The sequence below is a fragment of the Mesoplodon mirus genome (genome assembly GCF_964341445.2).
Source record: "Mesoplodon mirus genome assembly, chromosome: 3".
Taxonomy (NCBI): domain Eukaryota; kingdom Metazoa; phylum Chordata; class Mammalia; order Artiodactyla; family Ziphiidae; genus Mesoplodon; species Mesoplodon mirus.
The window spans coordinates 140693551-140716263 of NC_138978.1; the positions used below are offsets into that span (position 1 = coordinate 140693551).

The window sequence follows — 22713 nt, forward strand, 5'->3', positions numbered from 1 at the left end:
GTCTGGAGCTATCCCACATTTCCTGTGTCTTATTAAATATTGTGTATATGTGCTATGTATTTATATCTCCATCTAAATATACATCTATATCTCCTAAAATACTGTCTCACATATAATGAAGGCACAGTTTCCAGATAGTTGTTCTGGTAGTCATTAGACAAAATATAGTCTCATTTATTTAAAAAATGTGAAATGAGAGAAATGTACGAAAAACTTGATCCATCTTCTGACTGAATTTGTAGTATTAGTACCTTCAGAAGAGGAAATAATTAATTTATTGTAAATTATTTTATTCCTCATTTATTAGAGAGGAAATTTATAAACTGAATCTGTTAGGGCTTAAAGGGTTTTTTTCCAGAAGATAATATCTGTGGTTCTCACCTTACACTGAGCAGTATATCACTAGTGAACAATCTGACAAATATGTACACTATTAAGTTATTTTATTTTAACCTGGCTTTTTAATACTATCATCTGATATACATCATATTAATTGACACTGCAATTTCTTCCTTGATTTGTATATTTTTTTCTACAAACACTTTGCATTCCATCTTCCACGTATCTGATTTACTCATCCATGTGATGGTCTTCATCTTCAGACATCTTGCTGTCTGAGCTGTTCAACCCTGTGACAGTAAAAGCACACTCACTAGGGACTAGGAGTTTGAGAAGGACTTAGAAAATTGTTTGACACCTGAAAAAAATGGCTCCAGGGTATGAAAAAAAAATCTGCAAAATTGAGATCAAAACTTGTGTAATTAATTTTTTCAACTAATATTACTACAACAGCAATGTTACTCAGCTTTCATATAGTTATCTATAAATTATATTGGATATGTGACTTGGGCACATATTAATGCATTTGATAACATTTAGGGTAAAGCTTCTAAAAGGGCAATTGCCTAGGACTGAGGAAGGTTTAAAAATGGCCCTGCACAGAATGAACTAGAAGTGACTTGAATGGGAGGCTGAGGCAGAGATGCTGGACCCAGAGAGTTACAGAGCAGGCGTACATTGGAGAGAGCTTTCCTATATAGGAGAGCCAAGAATTTGTTACTTATTGAGCGGGGAGCATGAAGGTAGGGGACCCTATAATGAGAATCCTAGGATTGCTTCTAGATTTCTAACTTGGATAAGTGACAGGACGGTACTCTTTGGTGAATACTAAAGGAACAGCAACAGCAGCAAAAGTCTAAGAATGGAACTTTAACATATCACAATGCCACCTTTAAAGTAAATTTGGCATTCTTCTCCTTTTTGAATGAATGAAAATGCATTAATTAAAGACATACACGTTCACACACCTGCTAATATCTGCTCTTCTGCAATCATGTGTTTTCTGTATAGTGTCTAAATATCTATTCCAGTTAAAGTAGTGCTTAAACACTGCAATATGCCTCTTTTCAGCCAAAAAGAAAAACTGTCTATGACTGTTTCAACATATTTTAAATATATGTATAATCATTGCCAACTTATCTGCTTTGCAGATACTAGTTTCCTATACAATATTTAATATCTCCCTTTATTGAAAATGTCATTGCTCAGTATTATGATTGTTTTTCATTTTTATTATATGTCTGACTGTTAGAATTATTGATTAATCTCTTTATTAATGGAATGATCTCAACACAATGTTAAATACTCTTCTTCTCTACCATTATTGTATGTTATTTTAAAGATTTTCCATACAGTTACTTTAAATGGGATTTTCAGATTTTTCAGGCTTTTTGAAGTCAGTAGGATAGGCTCCAGTGAGTAAAAGAAATGCTGAAGAACAACAATATGAATTAAACAAATTTAAGTAGTTAAGAAAGCACTAATCTAGTCATTGAGAAATATATACTAATATTTACATAGTATGTATATATAAATCAATAGTTTCAAAATGAGATAATTTACTGAACAAAATATCTTAAAATGTGAATGAAAAGATGTTGTCAAATCGCTATATGATTAAAGTACAAAAATTTGTATAAGCTTGGAATATAAATAATAAGTACATTTTTGTCTGGGAGACAAGTTGTTATCTGGGAAACCTCAAGACATTTTGTAGATTATCGAAATCACTTTACTATCAATCTTGAGCATTTCTCCTATCAACTCTATAATTAGTATTGGAAATTAGCATGCTGACTCTATTTCACTATCAGGAACATTGAAGAAACTATTTCAAGTGCTAAACATTGGTTTTAACAAATAAAAAACAATTCATCTGAAGAAAATGTTACAATGAGCTGAGGAATTAAAAGATCTCAAAGTAGAGAAATTTCACTGACTGCAGTATACACAACTTGAAGGTAGAGTTTCTGTTTTTCCTGTTTGCCCTCCAAATTTTGGAACAGTGTTATATGCACAGTGCAGGGTAATAAGCAAATATTTAACAAATGAAAAGTACTGAATTCATTACCTTGTGGTACAAATTAGGATTTCTTTTGTACTGTAACTAGAAGATTTTAATTTCAGCATTATGAATTATTAATGTCTTTATCTGATTCCCAGTTCTGTGTCAACCAAACTTATTTGAGTGATAATTAGAGGACTTCATGTTTATCCTATCTTCTAGGATTTCACTTTTGCATATCTGTTAGTTCATAATTTTGACATTTTTATAGCACAACCAAAGACTATAAAAACACATGGAGCAAGCACTTGCCGAATAACTAAATAAAACAGGTTTCAGATATGAAACTAGAGCCATGCTTGGTTATACTTCTAAATGCTTCATCTAAAGAGAGACCTGCAACACTGCTGCATGAATTAATCACCTAGGGTGACTTTTAAGCCTACCAACAGCTGGCCCCTCTATCATATCTGATTTTATTCAATAGTCTAAATAATAATTTTTTGATCAAGAACTTTATTTTACTGGTTGTAAAAGTGCGCGCATGAACGCGCACACAATCCCCAGGGCTTTTAAAAATTGTGGGACAGAATTAATCATAACTATTGAGTTTAAATGTCATTTATCAACTTACTAAAGTGCAAGCATGCAGGGAAAATAAGCTAAAGACAAGACTTTTGTTTTTCAATTTATTTTTAAAAAGTCTTGTAGAAATCTTTATAAAATTAACACAAAACGGTAGTACCAAAAATCTTTTTGCTTTGTTTATTCCCTAGTCTGTGGCAATGTAAACAGTGGAAGTTAACCCGGAATTTAAGTTAAGGAAAGCTATATTGTATTAAGTTTAGCCAAACATTGTCTAACTTGCCATCATATTTTTTCAAATAAATAAAATTTCTATTCTCTTCCCTCTCTCCTCATCTCAAGGTATGTCAACTCTAACCCCGCCCCCCCATACACACACCTTGTTGCCTCTGGCATTATCTCCTCTACTAGACGCGCTTTTGTACTTATTGCTACATAACAGTTCAACAATAAAATGTGATAAATGCAGGCAAAGTTGTTTCAAGAAGGAAGGTAAATGTCCTTACACATTTTCAACATAGAAACAGAATTTTTCAAAAGTGAGTTACAAAACAGCAAAATTAAAAAAAATAGTTATAAAGTTTGCAGATAATGTTGTCATCCCTCTTAAAAGAAGAGGGATAAGGCACAGAAGAAATGTAGTGTTGAGGACAATGAAAATCAGCAGTTATTGCAATCTATTTATGCTGCATTCAATGGATTTAGAAGACAGAGGCTTGAGTTCTGTCGTTATTACTTGTTTGCCATTTGATGGTGGGCAAAATATTTAATTTCATTGCGTTTCTGTTTCTATGCCTCTAAAATTTGGATTCCCAGGCTAAGAAAATATTTCAAATCTTTTCTAGGTCTAAAAGTCACACACCTTAGTGTACCCTTTATAAAGGCCACATTTTCACAAAAGATAGCATTCTTGTAAAACACCTTTATAGAAAGAAAAAGCTATATTTAGAAGGTCCACTCAGTGTCCAGGGTTTTCTGAAGTCGTACTGCTGTTTATAACCAGGTGTAGGCCAGTAGGACAACACATTTGCTTTAATAACTGTCCAGATTTCTTGGAGTTAAAGATAAGTTTTCCATTATTCTAAGTGTTGACCTAAGAAATTATTGAAAGAATTGTTCTAATTTACTTATTGAATTGCCCAGTTCTCACATGGCCTGACATGAAAGGTGATTTAAAAGATTGCATTTAAGTTTGGACATATAGCCTTCATCCTGCTGTTTCATCACAGACCTCTTACAGGATAAACACGTGCAACCATTTTGAGTTTCTGAATGGGAGTGCTCCTTATAGTATTTTCCCCTTATAAATTTCTTGCCAACTTACTCCAATTTGAATGCAGGTAGAAATTTATAAATTTCTCCAAGAACTTATTTTTATTTTTATGAATCTTACTGATTTTGTTTTAATACCGAGGACTTTATCAAGTTCATAGACATTTGATAGAATAAAAAGCAAAAGCATAATTAGGAAAAATCCAAAAACCTCAAATAGAAAATAAGATGCTAGGTTGTTAGTAACAGAAATTAGCACAAATAGACTGAAAAACTGACCACCGTTGTAAACTGAGCTTTTAACTATGGGAGTCGCCAGGAAAAGGAGGGTTACCTGACTCAGGGCTCTTCTCCTCTTTCTTTGCCTTCTTTTAACAATCTCGAAAATTAAAGAAAGATTGAAATGACAATAAAAATAATTTATTTCCCAAACCATTTGAGAGTAGTTGCCAACACAATGCAATGTCTCCCCCAAATCCTCTAGTATTTCCTACAAACATATATCCAAATATAATCATGAAAATCAGGAAATTAACACTGACACATGACCACAGAGCTACTAATCCTCAGACCCCTTTCAAGTTTTGTCAATTATCCCCATCATGTCCTTCATAATAAAAGGATCAGCCCAGTGTCACATGTTGCATTTAGCTGTCCTGTCTCTTTAGTTTTTTAATCTGGAAAATTTTCTCAGGCTTCCCTTGAATTTCATGAACTAGAAAATTTTAAAGAATATGGATCAGTTACTTTGTAGGATTTAGCTGTTTGTATTTGTCTCATGATTATTCAGGATATGTGTAGTTGGCAGGAATAACACAGTGGTGAAGCTCTGTTCTTCTCACTGCTTCCTATCAAACAATTTCGGCAAACTTTTAACTTGTAACCTTAATGGAATATTATTTTACTCATTTGATTAAGGTGTATCACCCAGTCTTCTCCATTGTAAAGTTATTTTTTTCTCCATTATTAATAATTTTTGTGGTAAGGCACTTTGTAATTATGTAAATATCCTGTTCCTCATCAAACATAATTTATTCAATTTAATTATTTAAATCAGTATGAACTCATAGACTCCTATTTTATTCAATTGACTATAATATGTTTCTACCATTATTAATTTTGAGGCTTAGATTGTTCAAGATTTGTCCAGTGGAAACCCCTTCAGTTTGGCTTCTATATCCTTTGATGTTTCCCAATTATTCTGTGATATCTCCCTTCTTTTTTTTTTTAAACATCTTTATTGGAGTATAATTGCTTTACAATGGGGTGTTAGTTTCTGCTTTATAACAAAGTGAATCAGCTATACATATACATACATCCTCATATCTCCTCCCTCTTGCATCTCCTTCCCTCCCACCCTCCTTACCCCACCCCTCTAGGTGGTCGGTCACAAAGCACCAAGCTGATCTCCCTGTGCTATGCAGCTGCTTCCCACTAGCTATCTATTTTACGTTTGGTAGGGTATATAGGTCCATGCCTCTCTCTCGCTTTGTCACAGCTTACCCTTCCCCCTCCCCATATCCTCAAGGCCATTCTCTAGTAGGTCTGTGTCTTTATTCCTGTTTTACCCCTCGGTTCTTCATGACATTTTTTTTTTTTTAGATTCCATATATATGTGTTAGCATACGCTATTTGTCTTTCTCTTTCTGATGTCACTCTGTATGACAGACTCTAGGTCCATCCACCTCACTACAAATAACTCAATTTCATTTCTTTTTATGGCTGATCCCTTACTTCTTGAAACAATAATATGTTCTAGAGTCATCTTCTATTTTCCCTATAGTGGTTCTAGAATCAGCCATTTCTCCAAAGAGCTTTAATTCCTTCAGTTGGAGAGCTGTATTTAGAAACCAAGATCTGGACACTAGGTGTATTCATTGCTCTTGGGAAGTAGTGGTCCCAGGTATTCTCAATAGGCAGGGCTAGGGGATTTATGTACATATATACATACACACATATGAAAACATATATTCATAACCACTTACATATATTCACAAACACATTCATAAACATATGCATACATATTGTCTATGTTTATTCTTATAATGTCTCTATATTGAAAATACATCCTCCATTCCCTTTCAACACCCTTTCATTCCAGTTTTTGCCCTTTTCATATTTTAACTCCCTCCACAGATATTAAAATAACACTGATTACCATATTGTTAATATCCTTACTTATTTGATCAATCTTCCTGTATTTAAGTAAATTCTTGTAGCTGCCACTTTCCCATCCACACATTTTCTCCACCTGGCACGGGTTATGACTATCTGTACAGAGTGGTTGCCAAGGCCACTTCCTCATGTGGATGCCCTTTCACACGAATCAGACTTCAGCAGTCAACTCCAGGCTCCCTTATGCAGACATCCTCTCCCCTTTCTCAGACTCTGAGACCCAATGCCAAGTCATGTGGCTCCTTGAATGCCCACCTCCCCCATGCTGACAAAGGGTTATTTTACCTCACTTAATGGACTAATTTGTTCAAGAAGGGAAGGGATCACAACACTAAAAAGCAGTTATACTCCAATAAAGATATAAAAAAAAGGAGGGAAGGGACAAGGAAGGGGATGAAGGGAGGTGGACAGGGATGAACAGGTATCTTTTTTTTCTAAACAATATTTGAAGAGGTCCTTCATTTAGAAGTTACAAAGACATTATGAAGTATCAGCTGAAGAACTGAAACAACGACATATATTTACACATCTATATCCCTACATCTATGACACACAATGTACACCTAATTTTATAGCAACCAAAATATAATTTAACAAAACTTATGATGCTTAGCCAGACACTTTAATACTCAGCAACTTAAAAAAATATGCAGTGCCATTTGGCTGTTAACTATCAGTCCATTTATATGAATGGATTTGTAAAACTTCTAGCCAAGAGTGCTTGGGATAGCGTCTCTACTGGTCCTACTGGATCCTCTTCTTCTTTTGTCACTCTTTTCAGTCATTTGTTGATTCTCCATTGTATCTCATTGGTGACTTGCATGACCTTTGCTAATCATATCTGGGCAAATACCCCAGCTTGGTGTCTCTCAAAGGGCTGACTGAAAACCATCTGCAACAGAATCAACTGTGGTACTAGATAAAATTCAGGTCCACAGGCCCTGTTCTGATTTCCTGCTCAGAAGCTCTTTAGAGAGTAATGAGTATTTGGAAAATACCTTAGCTAATTCTCACACATTAACACTGAAACCATGGTGTAGTTTGCATGTCTACAATTCCTCAAAGTTCACAGTTTAAAACACATAGGTCTCACCAACTACAGTTCTTTTATTTTAGCTTCATCAATTCACATTTGTTATTTAACCAACTTGGAAATTGCCAGATGTGTGAATAGCCGCCAAAGTAAAATGTATCTATCTTCTGCAAAAATGTCTTCTACCAAATGTCTCTACAAAATGAAATGTAAATACCTTCTAAGATCTTGCTTGGAGGAATCTTACAGATTTTTAAAATCTTCCAGGTTTTAGGGAATACCAAGTGCAAAGGCCCTGATGTTGGGAAAGCCACTGCAGAAAGAAAATCTGGATGTGTGTGTGAGAGAATAGTAGTAGTAAACGAGCTTGGAGAGTAGGGCAGAAGAAATACTGAATAAAGCATGTAGGACAGGTAAAAAGTTTAATTTTTATTCTAAAGTTATGGGAACAGGTTTTGGGAAATAATGTGATATGATTCATGTTTTTTTTGTGATTATTCTGGCTATTGTATTGGTTATAGACTATAAGGATTGGGGCAAGAGGGGAAGAAGCAAGGAGGTTGTGGAAGAGGCTGCCTATTGCATTAGATGAGGCAAGCAATGATGGCTTGGAGTAAGTAAAGATGGCAAGAGTAAGGTGAGAGGTAGGTGGATTCAGGATGTATTTTCAAGTTAGACTGGCAAGAATTTCTGATGGACTGGACATAGGAATTGTGGGAAAGTGAGAGTTTAAGGATGAATCTAACATTTTTGGCCTGAGCAACTGGATGAGTTATGGAGCCAGGAAAAACTGGAGTGCAATGGATGGATCAAAGCAAAATATTTAGTTTTATTTGCTAAGTTTGAAATGTCTATTATGCATAGATTGGAGATATTTAGTGGGAAATTGGAATTAGGAGTCTGGAGGTTAGGTGAGTGGTTAGGGCTAGAAGTATGAATTGGGGAGTCATAAGTCATCTTCCCATTAAAGTAATGGGACTAGATTAAAACTCATGAGTAGTTAAGGTAGATGGAGAGTGAAGGGGGCCAGGAATGAGCCTTAGGGCATTCTAACAGACTTTGAGGGATGGGAGGCATCACCAAGGGAGACTTCCAAGGAATGCTGAGTGAGGAGGGGAGAAATCTAGGAGAGGATGGTGTCCTGGTAGCCAGTGAAACAAAATATTCATTCTGGAAATTATGAAGTTCATTTTCCAAAGTTTCTTGAATTGATGATCATTTGAAACTTGGTATTTTAAAAAGAGCTTTAGCAAACAGAAAAGAGAATAATTTTCTACCATGAGTGATTGATTGCAGTAGCATGGGGAATGGAAAAGTTGTGAAAAGGGAATCAAGAATTTATGTAAAAGACAATTTTAAACAAAAGTCTTCATTTAAAAAACAAGTACACAATATTTAGACATTATATTTTGTCTTTGTGTCAACAGCAGCTACAGCATGCTGTAAGTGAAAGATGAAGGATTACAGTTGAATATCAAATCAGGGAAAAAGGTGAAATAGTTGAATTCTTTGTAGATTTTTAATAGATTTCAAACCTCTATTGGTTTTGAATAATGTCATATTTCAAACATAATTTTCTAAATAATCATAACAATTTTAGAATCAGAATAAAACTTATACAAGCCTTATTTAAATGCACATATAGTTCATTTTTATGGGTAAAACTAGGACTCTAGTCTTCTGATTACCAGTACTATTTCTTATTGCAACACACTGTTTAAATGTATAGATGATTGAAAGAAAGAGCATACCAGTGATCTCTTAAATGGTTTACAAAATATTAAGTAATTAAAATTAGGGGAAATAAAGCTCATGAGGATTAAATTACAGGAAGAGTTTAAAGGGGGCAAAGAAGTAGGAGATGTATTTCCACATGGATAAATATGATATTTTAGGAGAAAATGACCAAAACTGCATTTATAAGGTCATGATACTAGCTAAATGAAATAAAGACAACCATCATGTGAATAACATATAATTTTGATGGTGAATTTTGAATATGGAGACTGATACAGATTAACATCTGATTATAATAAAAACCAGATAGGCAGGGTAACAAGGTCTTCTTCATCCAATCACAGCTTATCAGGAATAAGGGAACCTCTTGTGCCATTTTAGGACAATGAACTTGCTACAAAGTGAACACTTGACACAAGAAATAGCTTAGAAACATAAATATGATTCAAGAAATTCATGGATGGTGAAAGCTATGTTGGATTATTTCAAAAAGTTAGGGATGACTAGGTTAAGTAACTTCTCTTTTTAATAACAGAATAACTGTCACATGAAAGATCTCACTATGCCATTGACAAAGATAAAATCCCGGGACACCATGGCTTCACAGTCTAATAGTCTAGAGATACAATGTCCAGTATAGTGTCCATTAGTCACAAGTGGCTATTAAATACTTGAAATGTGGGCAAGTTTGACTTAGGAACTTAAATTTTAATTTTATTGAACTTACATTTAAAAATTTAAAAACATATGTGACTAATGGCTATAGTTTTTGACAGCACTAAGAACATTTCCATTATCATGGAAAGTTCTATTGACCAGAGCTGACCCATAACATTTTTATTTAATTTTACATTTATTCCTCTTTGCTAAGAAAATCCTCTCTCTTACTAAAAAACAATATTAGCAAGATGGCTAGATATAAGCTCAAGATGCAAAAGTCTATTGGATTTCTATAATCCAGGAACAAAGAGAGAGCTTAAAAATTATTTAAAATGGAAAAAAAAAACTACCTAGGAATAAATCTAAATAAAAATGTGCAAGACATTTATGGAGAAAATAAAACCTTATTGAAAGATATTAAAGAAGTCTTAAATAAATGGAGAGGTACATCTTGTTTATGGAGAGAAAAGACTCATCATAATGATGTAAATTTTCCCCAACTTAATTTATATAGTCAATACAATTACAATAAAAATACTTAATAGAGGTTTTACAGGATTGCCAATTCTGAAATTTATGTGAATGGTCAAGAACAGCTCAGACACACCTAAAAAATCCATTCATTCCAAAATGGTCCTGGAAAACTTAATTATTCATAAGAAAACAAAGAAATTGGATAATACAGACAAGTCGATTGTAAGTGAATTAATGGCTTGAATATAAAACAAAGATACACTAGAACTTTCAGAAGAAAATATACTATATCTGGGTAGCATTAAACTAGGGAAGGACATTTTAAGTAGAACAAAAAGACACTAAGCTAAAAGATAAATTTGATTTCATTAAAATTGAGAGCCGCTATTTATCACAAGACAACATTGAAAAAGTGAGAAGGCATGAAGTAACTTATTTGTGTCATATATAGCTGACCAAGGATTATTTGCTTGTATTTAAAAAACAATAGAAATAAGTAAGAAAAAGATAAACAGTAGAAAAATGGACAAAAGATATTCTCTGGACTTTCATAGAATAGGAAACATAGGCAACTATTAAACAAATGAAAGGATTCTCAACCTATCAGTAATTAGGGAAATACAAATTAAAATTGTTATGGACTGAATTGTGTTCCCTAAAATTCGTATGTTGATGCCCCATCTCCCAATGTGGCTGTTTGGAGACAGGGACTTTAAAAACATAATTATGGTTAAATGAGGTCATAATGGTGGGGCCCTAACTGATATGACTGGTGTCCTTGTAAGAAGAGGAAGAGATACGAGGGATGTATACACACAGAGAAAAGGCCATGTGAGGACATAGCAAGAAAGCAGTGGTCACCTGCAAGTCAAGGAAAGAGGCCTCAGGAGGACCCAAAACTGCCAACATCTTGATCCTGGACTTCCAGCCTCCAGAACTGTGAGAAGATAAATCTCGTTTTTTAACCCACTGAATCTGAGGTATTTTGCTAGGACAACCTGAGCAGACTAATACAAGGAACAAAAGACTAGAATGGCCATTCTAACTGGTGAAGCTATAGAGCAAAAGGGATGAAAATTGATTCCATAACTTTGGAAAACATTTTGACGTTATTTTTTAAAGTTGAATATTTGAATTCCCTACAACTCAGCAATTCTACTCTTAGTATGTCTACTCTTTTACTTATGTTAAATCTTGCACATGTCTACCAGGAAACATTAAAATAAATGTTCATGGAAGTACTGTCCGTAATAGGCCCAAAACAACCCAAATATCATTAATAGAATAATAAAGACATTTTCTTGTATTTATACAATAAAATATTATACAGTAGTACAAATGAATGAACACTAGTTAAAGTAAAGTGGGTGAACCTTAGAAATATAATGTTGAGTAAAAAAAGCAAGCACAGAAGACTAAAGTATGATATCAATTTTATAAATCTCAATAATAAGCAAAATCAGATAAAAATTATGTGGATGTTGAACATAAAGCCAAGATCAGAGTGATTTCTTGGGTGAAAGCAGGAAGGTGGGATCAGGGTAGAGAACAGAGAGAAGACTCAGCAGTTTTGATTCTAGTTCTTAGTTTCGGTGGTGTGTTTCAGGAGTTTTTATTATTTATCATAACTTACATACAATTAAATATATTCTTTTGTATATTATCTAATAATATTTTAAAAATCAAAATCCATTGTATACCAAAGATAACCCTTAGACATTAATTATAGAGAGTCCACTTTGAAACAACATACATAGTTACTCATAAATCTTCTGTAGTTGAAAGCTTTTAGCTATGAAATTCTTCCCCCTTCATATGAGGACTTTATGTTCCATAATGAAGGAAAACTGTTCCTACTTTGGGACAATTTGCCTTCTTTATTTAAGTGATACTAGTCCTTTGGCTGCCTAGAAATTTTAAAAACAACCGATAACTACATCTACTGCCTGCAAGAGAATAAAGGAAAAGGAGCATAGGAGGCAATGTCATACATTATTGATAAACACATACAAAGACAATATTGGTACAGAGCTATTTCTCCATATAGCAACTCTGAATTTTATTAATAAATACATATATGTATATATATCAAACATTAATAAAAGAATAAAATTATCCAATATGAGTACATTTGCTCTTTTTTTGCAATTAGTTCCAGGATTCTATTTTAGATTATTACTTCATATCTGCGAGAGTTGGGTGTGTGTTTGTGTGTTTGGTTTTGTGGAAGTTGCATTGTGCTAAATTTTACATTTCTTTCTTGAATTAAATGGCTTTTGTTATCCCTTGGGAATACTGAAGATAGCAACAGCAGATTACTACCTACCGGTGGAAAAGTATAAACAGCAATTTTAGCTGCTAGTGATTCTGAAATTGCCCTTAACTTTGCCTTTCTAAAAATGCTCCAAGAATTACGTTTTGCAAATCCACAGATTTACTATCCATATTCAAGTCATTTACGTGGACAAAGAATGTAGCCTGCGGTATCAGTAACAAAGGATGTTACAGCCATCAAGCCATCAGCACCCTGAGGGGATTCAGGATGGAGAAAACAGGATACTGGCCCTAGATAATTAAAGTGCATATCAAGGGAAAGATTTCCATGAGACCAGATTCCTGCATCTCACCACATATAGGAAAGTGCTAAATTTATTAACTTAACTTAGTTTCTTTAATTAACAGTAATCTTTTGATGTTCCAACTACCTGGGGTTTTTTTTGCAACAACCCCTAAATATCCTGTGCCCTCCCTTACCTTTTCAGAAGGGTCCCTCAGAGCTATCTGAGAGGCTGTCTCCTGATTTAAGTCCTAAGTATGTCCTCCAAATAAAACATAATTCTCAACTTTCCGGTTGTGCATTTTTTTTTCAGTCAACATTTAATTGTATGGCTCACGTAGGTACTATGCCTAGATGTAATGGGATGAGATGTAAATTATTAAAACTAGATAAATTCTGTCAGCTCTACCACTAGCTGAGATCCAGGCTTTCATCTCTGGATACTTCTGTCATAGACCTTGGCAGATATGGGGTCTGTGTTGGTCTTAAAATTATTCTTAGAATTGTGGGGACTCATTCATTCTTTCAACAAAATTTTATTGATTATATTCTATGTGTCACTTACAGTTCTGGGTCTTGGAATATAGAAGTCAACACACGAAAATACAAGGATAAAACACATTTTCTACCATATTAACTTTCTTCATTCATTAATTCATCCCTAAGTCATTCAACACGCATCTTCTTATTGAATACTGATGAGGGGTCAAATGCCATGCTGAACACTGAGTAGATAACTGCAAATGAGATGGATAGGCCCTGATTTTGATGTCACTACTATCTTTTGTCCTGCCATATAATGGGACAGCTTCATTATTCCCTTTACCCTAAGTTTTTATCACAAATTGCTAATGAAAATAAAACTGTTAGTGGAGTTTCAACATGCATAGGTAAATGAGAACAGAGAACTCCCCTTTTGCATGCCCCATTCTCCTCCTTCTAACTCCCTATGTGAACTCACTTTGTGCCAAGACCAAGAAGATGTGCCCCAATAAGAACTAAGCTGATTTCCTCACACTGACTGGGGCTTTGCTCACTTAGAAGACTTGATGCTTAATTTTGATAAGCAACTAGAAGACCATGGAGACAACCTATAAAAATGATTTGTCTTGGGAGAAAATACTAAAAAGGGTTAATGTGCTGTTCCACATGTCTAACCTCCTGGGATTAAACCACAGGCACCAAGATCACCAAGTGTACGTGGCAACAATGAGCTAAAAATGAAAAAAAAAAAAAGCATCATACTGTTATTGTATTCGTCTTCCCCCAAGGCACTCTCTGATAAACACCACAACCTCTAAGGGAATTGAGACCAACTTCCTTGTGAGGTAGGTTATATATGCATCTTTTTCCAAGAAGTTAAATCATATCCAGCTATCAGCACACCTTACTTAAGGTGATTGTAATGTATGAGATTAAATGTTCCTACCTGATTGGAAACCTTCTTGTCCTCAATTCATTGGCTATACTGGATTATTTTTCTTGGGTCAGACCTTCAGACTTCTACCAGAAATCGTTCCTTTGGGGAAACAAGGCCTTCCCAGAAACTCAGGAAACTGAAATGGAAACAGCAAGAGAGAAAGGAAATTATTTGGACATATAGACCTCAATTGTTTGGTTTTAAGTAAACGTCCAAGCAAACATCTTCTAAATGGTATAATAACTTCAGGGAAATTCACGGTTTCTAAGTTTGTGTACTCATGAACTAAACATATTATAAGAGTACAGGTTGCATTTTGTGTCTTCAACTCAAGCAAAGACTTCAAAAAAGGCCCAGTTATCCTTTGTTCATTAAGATACAAAGAGAGGGCAAAAAGGGCAAGTTTCTAAGTCTTTTTCTTTAAAATTTACTTCCTTTCTTCAGTCTTTATCAAGATCTTCAGGAAATTAACTTTACTAAAGTTAATTATTCATAAAATAAACATAGGAACCTGCAGAAGACTATTTCACAGAGACCTGTAATGTACAATATCCATTGCATACATGCACCATGAGCTTGTCTTTTCAAGCACTGGCATACACAAAACTCTGTGTGTGTGTGTGTGTGTGTGTGCACATGTGTGTCTTTTTTGTGATGGAGCCATAGGGAGAAAATAAAGCTATTGGCTGCAATTCAGTGATGTAGAAAGATTTAAGGGTAAAGGAAAAGGCTACATCAAGTGAAGCAATAAAGTCATGAGGTTGTGCCTCCATAATAATAACAATAGCAGTCTTCTGTAACCAAGGGAGCAGGCTCCTCAAATTATAGTCACACCTGTTAGACCATCTGCCCATAAATTTCACACTATCATTAATGGAAAACAAATGGCACTGTCTCTCCTTCCCTTTATCCATTGGCTATTCTCATATAAATTATTTTTCTCTTCAAGGTCATGCTCTTTCCTATCTGTTTAAAAATATTAGGATTTAGGAGGAGTGATACAAATGTGCCATGCCTTGGTACTTGTACCAGTGATGGCTCTGTAAGGAGCACCGGATTGGTAGGAGGCTATAAATTGAATTCCCCTAGAAGCAGAACCTGAGGCAATAATTTGAATGCAAACTGTTCATCTGGGAGGTGCTTCCAGAAAACTCAGAAGTGGAGTGGGAATTGAGAATGGAGGCATGGAAGGAAGCCAAAAGAGGTGCATTGCTGAATAAATTACTCCTGTAGGGAACTGCTGCCAGTACTTCAGGGGAGTTCTGTGAAACTCTACAGAACATGTCTCAGAGTTATCCCAAGAATCGGTGAGAAACTTGAAGTATTTATCTTCCAGTCCCCTCTGTCCTTGGTTGAAAGCTACACCCAGATACATTAAGTCCTGTACACTTCTGGCCTGCCCTAAGGTGGATAATTGCAGGTGGTAGCATGATTCTATCAGCATATACTGGAATGATGAGTGCTGGGGAGATATGAGTGGATCAATGAAACCATCTAATACAGTTGGGGCAGAATATATTAATTATTGGCTTGCAAGTCCAAATGGATAACCTTAAATTCCTGGGTTAATGGTTTTACTTTGCGGTATTTAAACATGATGTATGAGTAAAAATTCTTCTATTAAATCAAGTTGAAGATCCTAAGTCCCTAATCTTCTGGAAAACTGTGGGTATCTTTTAAGAGATTTTTGAAAAGTAACATGATTAAGATTTCAAATTGACCATTCATTCATTCATTCATTCACTCATTCAATAAACATTTATTGAACACCTAAAGTATGCCATGGGTTAAACTAGGCACCAGTGTTATTGTTACTAAAATCATTATCGTGCCACCTAGAATTCAATGTATTGTGACACTCAAACAAGAAAATCCATAGTTACCGTAAAAATTATTACAGAATGCTATAGGAAGACACGGTAAGACCTTAATGCATGCTGTGGAGAGTAGTATATGGGGGATATCAGTAGGGCTTCCTGTAGAAGGCAATTGAAATGGATATGTAACATGAAGGAAGGGTGAATTTTTGAGGAAAAGAGAAGATAAATTCATGTTTGCCAGAAAATGAATGGTTAAGGATCAGTCCAGAAAGGAGTTCCATTCATAATCAGTATAAGAAATGCTCACTGGGGCTTCCCTGGTGGTGCAGTGGTTGAGAGTCCACCTGCCGATGCAGGGGACACGGGTTCGTGCCCCGGTCTGGGAAGATCCCACATGCCACAGAGCGGCTGGGCCTGTGAGCCATGGCTGCTGAGCCTGCGCATCCGGAGCCTGTGCTCCGCAACGGGAGAGGCCACAACAGGGAGAGGCCTGCGTACCGCAAAAAAAAAAAAAGAAAGAAATGCTCACTGCAGTGTAAGAAAAGAAGACAATGGAGAGGGTGCTAGAAGCCAGACCTTGAATGGTCCATGTATGTATACTAAGTGCTATGGTCTAGTCTTTGTGTTCCCCTCCAAATTTATACGTTGAAATCTTAATTTCCGGAGGTGATAGTATTAGTAGGAGGGGCCTTTGGGAAATGATTACGGTATTAGTGCTCTTACAAAAGAGACTCCACAGAGCTCCTGAAGCTCTTCTGCCATGTGAGGTTGCAATGAGAAGTCTGGAACTCAAAAGAGGGCCCTCATCTGACCATACTGGCACCCTATTCTTGCACTTGCAGCCTCCAGAACTGTGAGAAAAAAATGCCTGTTGTTTATGAGCCACCCAACCTGCAATATAATCTTACAGCAGCCCAAAAGGACAAAGAGAGTTTGGATGTGAGATTTTACTCCAAGAAAGATGGGAATCCACTGAAGGATTTTAACTGGTAACTTAGAAGAGAGACAAGTTTCATAACACAATCAGGTATTTTTATAAGAAACATTTGTTTCATTTTCAGAACGATCACTCTGGAAATACTGTGACTAGATTTTTGGAGAAGGGTGACGGCAGTCCCGGATATAGAAAGATGAGTTAGTAGTCCATTAATGTAAGTCAAACAAGAAAGTGGAGATAAAAGTGTGAATTTGTGGCTGAGTGTTCTTTTCTGTTAGCACTTGAAAAATGTTATGTCAATGCTTCTGACTCCAGAGTTTTAGACAAGAAATATGCTGTCATTGGAATTGGTGTTTCTCAATAAGTGATGCATTGTTTTTGCCTGTCCACTTGCGAGATTTTTTTTGTCTCTACTTTTCAGAAGTTTAATTATGATGCGTCTTGGCAAGGATATCTTTGCGTTTTTCCTCTTTGGGTTTGTTCAGATTCTTGAATTTGTGTTTATGTCTTCTAAAAAACTGGGAACTTTTTAGTCATGATTTCTTTGAATACTTTGTCAGTCCTACTTGCTCTCTTTTTTCATTCTGGAACTTTGATGATATTAATGTTAGTGCTTTTGTTACTGTTTACACGTTCTTGAGATCCTGTTCTTTCTCCCATCTTTACCCCTCAGTCTATTTTTCTCTGTACATATGGTACATTGTACTGATCTCTTCTAAGTTCATGATTCTATGCTTTGTAATCTCCACTCTACTCTTGAGCAAAGACTTTTCATTGTTGTATTTTTCAGTTCTACTGTTCTCATTTGTTTTTATTGTTATAACTTCTAGTTTTTTGTTTACATTTTCTATTTTTCCCATTTCTGTCAAGGAACGCATAATTGCTAACTGAAGCATTTAAGTGACAGCTTATTTAAAATCCTTGTCTGATCATATCAATAGATGTTTTATCTCAGTGTTGGTGTATGTTTATTGTCTTTTCTCATTTATTCTGTGATTTCCTGGTTCTTGGTGTCATGAGTATTTTTCAATTGTATTCTAAACATTGTGAGTTATTATATGACTCTGTATCCCATTTAATTTTATTATTACTTTTTAGAAGGAAGTCATCCTATTTGAGGCGTAGTATGAGGACTGGGGAGTGACGTACAGATTTCCATTGGGCCCTACTGACAATACCCCAGCAAAAGTGGGCACTTATATTGTCTCACTGCAGACAGATCAAGTAGAAGTTCAGCTAGCCTATGGCCCTTCTGACACCTTCCCCCCAAAAGTGGGAACATTAATATCATTGTGTTGCCTTTTAGTAGGAGTGGAAGTTCATCTCCCCAGTAGTTTTCTTGACACCAGGGGAGGGGAGAAGTGAAGTGTTTGCTGTCCTTCCTCCCGCTTCATTCCTTCTTGTTGATGCCGGGTGTGGGTAGAGGGTCAGCTACCTGCTGGCCCCACTGACACCAGGGTAAGAGGAAGAGAAGTGCCAACTAGCCCTGCTTGTGCCAACTCATTCTGTCTTACTGCCTCAGGATGGTTATGGGGATTCAGCACCCCAGTGGGTCTCACTGACATCATGTGTTGGGGGTTAGTGGGGTGCCTACTCCCTCCAATCTGTAACACCCTATTCTTATTGATGTCAGGGAGAGATGGAGGCTAAGTCCCACCAGTGGACCCCACGACTGTGTGAGGGCAGCCCAGTGTTAACTAGCCTGTCAGGCACCACCTTTTAAAGTCTGTTTGCTCATGGAAAGGGTTGGAGGCTCAGCTCACCACTGGACCACACTGAAACAACCCTGGTGGGGAATCAGAGCGCTGGCTCTTCTGGAGGGCAGGAGTGGGGTGGTGTAGAAGATCAAATCCTACCTTGGCCCAACTGAAACAACAGGACATAGGGGATGGGTGCAATATTCCACTGGCACTTGGCTCGAGTAGTGTGTATATTCCACTGGCACTTGGCTCGAGTGGTGTGTATATTATTGCCCAAATGGTCTTCTGTCTTTAGCAACCCCTTTCCTCATACTTTGGCTAGGGGGAACAGGGTTTTGTAGGGGTTTTTTTGAAGCTTTTTTGTCTGTTGTTCTGTTGGTGGTTATTGATTGGGGGTCCTGTAATACCCTCTCCAGGATGTATGGGAAGCAACAGGAAACACAGGGGACTCATCACCATGTCATTCCTCAAGTCCCAAAGTCCTTAGTTAAGTCTGCCTTCTCATTTCCACCTTTCAGCGTCTTCCTATGTTTGTTTGTTGTTATGTTCAGGGTTTTAGTTTTAAGTGGGAGAACCTGGGAGAAATGGGCTACTTCATCTTCTTGGAAGCAGAGGTCTGGAGGCCTTTTGATGTTAAAAAGTACTGCTGACTGTAAATTAAAATTTGATGATATACACCTTGCACTTTAAGAATTATTTTGCTAGATGATGTGGCTTCCCAAAGTTGCTACAATTTGATTTTCATACTTCTAAAAGCCAAGTGTTTTGCTGGAGTTGAAATTTAAAGATAAGCAAGAGATGAGGCTAAGATGATCTATGTGGTAACAGATTAAAGTTGGAAACATCAATATACATTCATGTTTAGCTTAATATTGCTTCATATTACCTTAATACACATGGTCATGTAGAGAGATACTTACAGATATGTGCATATACATGGGTAATGTACACACATATCTCTTTGCTCTGTCAGCTGAGAAGATCTAGAAGCAATGACATCTGAGCAGCAATTAGCGCACCCCACACCCAGATCCTGCTGTCTAATACCGTTCTCCACTAAAAAGACCTAGTTATCCTTGAAGAAATAGCTGATTCTAGGACTGGGGCAGTAAATATACAAGATTTATATGCAAGACCATCTTATAGTGTCAGAAAGCAAGGAAGTTCCAAAAAAATATATAGGATGGGGATACCTCAGAGTGGCACAGGAGCCAACTGAAAAGAGTTCACAAGGGTCAGGACTAGAGCAATTTGAGGAACAAAGTAACTAAAGTAGAATTCGATTATAACCCAAAGTATAAAATAAAAATCCATGAGTTCTTCTGATATAAATAAATAATTGGATACATAAACGCAGGAGAATAGATAAATCTCCAGTGCAAAGGAATTCCAAATAGTTTATGTAGTACTCCATCTTAAGCATAACTCCCTATTCCTTAGTTGTGGGCTGAGCATATTGACTTCCTTCCAAAAAAGTACAGTATGAAAAAGGGAAAACAGTAATCTTACTATGGAGAAACCTGAAAAACACTACCTCAGTCTGGTGATCAAGGTCCACCTCAGCATTCATAATGCATATTGATACTTTGTACACTTGATGTGATCTGACAAAATAACCCTTCTACTCTGTGGTCTTCCTCCCCAAAACACATAATCCCAATATTATCATGAAAAATGCATCAAACAAATTCTAGTAGTAGGCATCCTACAAAAACCTAAGTACTCAAAATTGTCAAGGTCATCCAAGGAAAATCTGAGAAGCTATCAAACCCAAGAGGAGCCTAAGGAAACACGGCAACTAAATGTAATGTGATGCTTTGGATGAAATCCTGGAATAGAAAAAGGACATTAGGTAAAAACTAAGGAACTGGACTAATGTATGGGCTATAGTAAATGATAATGTATCAATATTTGTTAATTGATTGTAACAACGTAACATACTAATGTAAGTGGATCATCATAGAGGGAAATGGGTCTAGTGTATATGGAAACACTTTACACTATCTTCTCAATTTTTCTGTAAAATTAAAACACTTCTAAAAAGTAAAGTCTATAAAAACGGCTGTGTTTTCTTGTTTTATGATTATGTGCCTGTATTTCCTAATAAATATGTAAATTTGCTTTACCTTCCTTGATACTGATATTACAGAAAATACTAAGTAACTCTGAAAGAATTTGTAACTCCAATTCAACAAGCAATAATTCTTGGTATTAACTTTTTGGAAGAACCCACTGAATAAATCAAAGCAAGTTGTCTTTAAAGGCTGAATTTCTTTTCAGTGTTTAATCTTTTATATGATTAATGCATACCACAAGCATGATTCTCTTTCAAAGGGCAGAAAATGTTGATTGTAGGCAATGACTAAAGTACAGTGAAATATTAATGCCTGATGCTATAACAACTTTAATGTATTTTATGTTTTCAAAATGATGAATTGTTTTTTCAGTTAATAAAGTATTCACTCTTATACATTTCCTACCCACCTTTTCCCAAAACACCCACAAGGAAATGATACTATCACCTGATATTAGGTTCATCAATTTAAATTGGAGTTTTTGGTAGCTGTGGTTGCCAATGGTACTGGAATGTGTGATACATTTACAGATCCTATCCATGGCAAAATCTGATCTTCACAAGGTAAATCACAGTAGGTGCCTAAAGCCAAATGACATATAGCTTCGTAGCTAGATTACCAAGCATTTTACTTAGAGGCACAATAGGATGTAGAAAAGGCCATTTCTCTTTCTGTCTTTTTCTGCTCAAAGATCACTCACCATCTTCCTTTTTATCAGCCATTTCAGAAGTTTTCCACAAATTTAGACTATATAATGTCACTTAATGTGAATGTAGCTCAACATTCTGTTTTAGTACAGCTAATCTCACATTATTTTATTGGTGCTAAATATGTTAATCATCAGCAAATTTTTGTACTTAACTTTTTTCTTTGATGTGGACCACTTTTTAAAGTCTTTGTTGAATTTGTTACAATACTGCTTCTGTTTTGTTTTGGTTTTTTGGCTGTGAGGCATGTGGGACCATAGCTCCCCGACTAGAGATTGAACCCACACCCACTGCATTGGAAGGCGAAGTCTTAACCACTGGACCGCCAGGGAAGTCCCTGTACTTAACTTTTAAAAATAATTAAAATAAGCTATTCAACACATTTCCCCTTAAAAAAAAAAGTAATTCTCCTTAGGCTGGCCCTGGGCACATATGTGACTTTGCTATTTTTTCCATGGACTATTTTCTTATCTGTTCAACTGTGTCACATCTGTTCTACCTTCTCAAAAAGAAACATTTAAAAATTCATCTATGCACGCATGCATTCACTCATTTATTAAATAAATCTATTGAACACCTACATACAGCACAGAAAAAAAGGCAGAAAACTAATCTGGGTTTCACAGAAAGTAATGAACTCAGTTACAATTTTTGGTGAACACAGGTGTTACTCAATCTACTGGAAATTACATTTCATTATGGGGACTCACAGACTCAAGGAAAATCAAGACCTAAATAATAATAAAGTAATAAAAGCACTAGCCATTTACTGAGTGCCTGCTTGTACCTGACTCGGAAACTCTAAAATCATTACGGATGTTTTGAGGATTGTCTGATATAATTGTAATCTCCATTTTACAGATGAAAATAACAAGGTTAAGAGATATTAGGTTACTTGCCTAAAGTGAGGTGGCCCAGAAACTACAGAACTGGAAATTGAACCTTAGACTTCATAATGCCAAAGTCTGTGCTTTTAATCACAATGTATGTGTGTGTGTGTGTGTATGAGAGAGAGAGAGAGAGCGAGCGAGCGAGCGAGCGAGCGAGAGAGAGAGAGAGAGAGAGAATGTGTTTAATAGAGAACTTCTGAGAAATGGCAAGAAAACTGCCAGGTATCCATAAAACAATAACTTAGGAGATTCCTACTATACAATAATTGTTAATCATATGGCTGAACTAAGGATCTCTCACTTTTGAACCAAGAAATCAAAAGCTTC

At 35.8% G+C, this 22713-nt stretch overlaps 1 long non-coding RNA gene across 1 annotated transcript in view; it reads right to left on the reverse strand.

The window, feature by feature from the left end:
- Nucleotides 1-564: 564 nt before the first annotated feature.
- The window catches only part of LOC309800337, a 49260-nt gene continuing 27111 nt past the window's right edge, over nucleotides 565-22713 (reverse strand). The window contains exons 2-4 of the long non-coding RNA XR_014293444.1: nucleotides 14267-14393; nucleotides 4536-4580; nucleotides 565-629 (exon numbers count right to left, since the gene is read on the reverse strand). This is a non-coding gene — a long non-coding RNA (uncharacterized lncRNA). The remainder of the gene's footprint in view (nucleotides 630-4535; nucleotides 4581-14266; nucleotides 14394-22713) is intronic.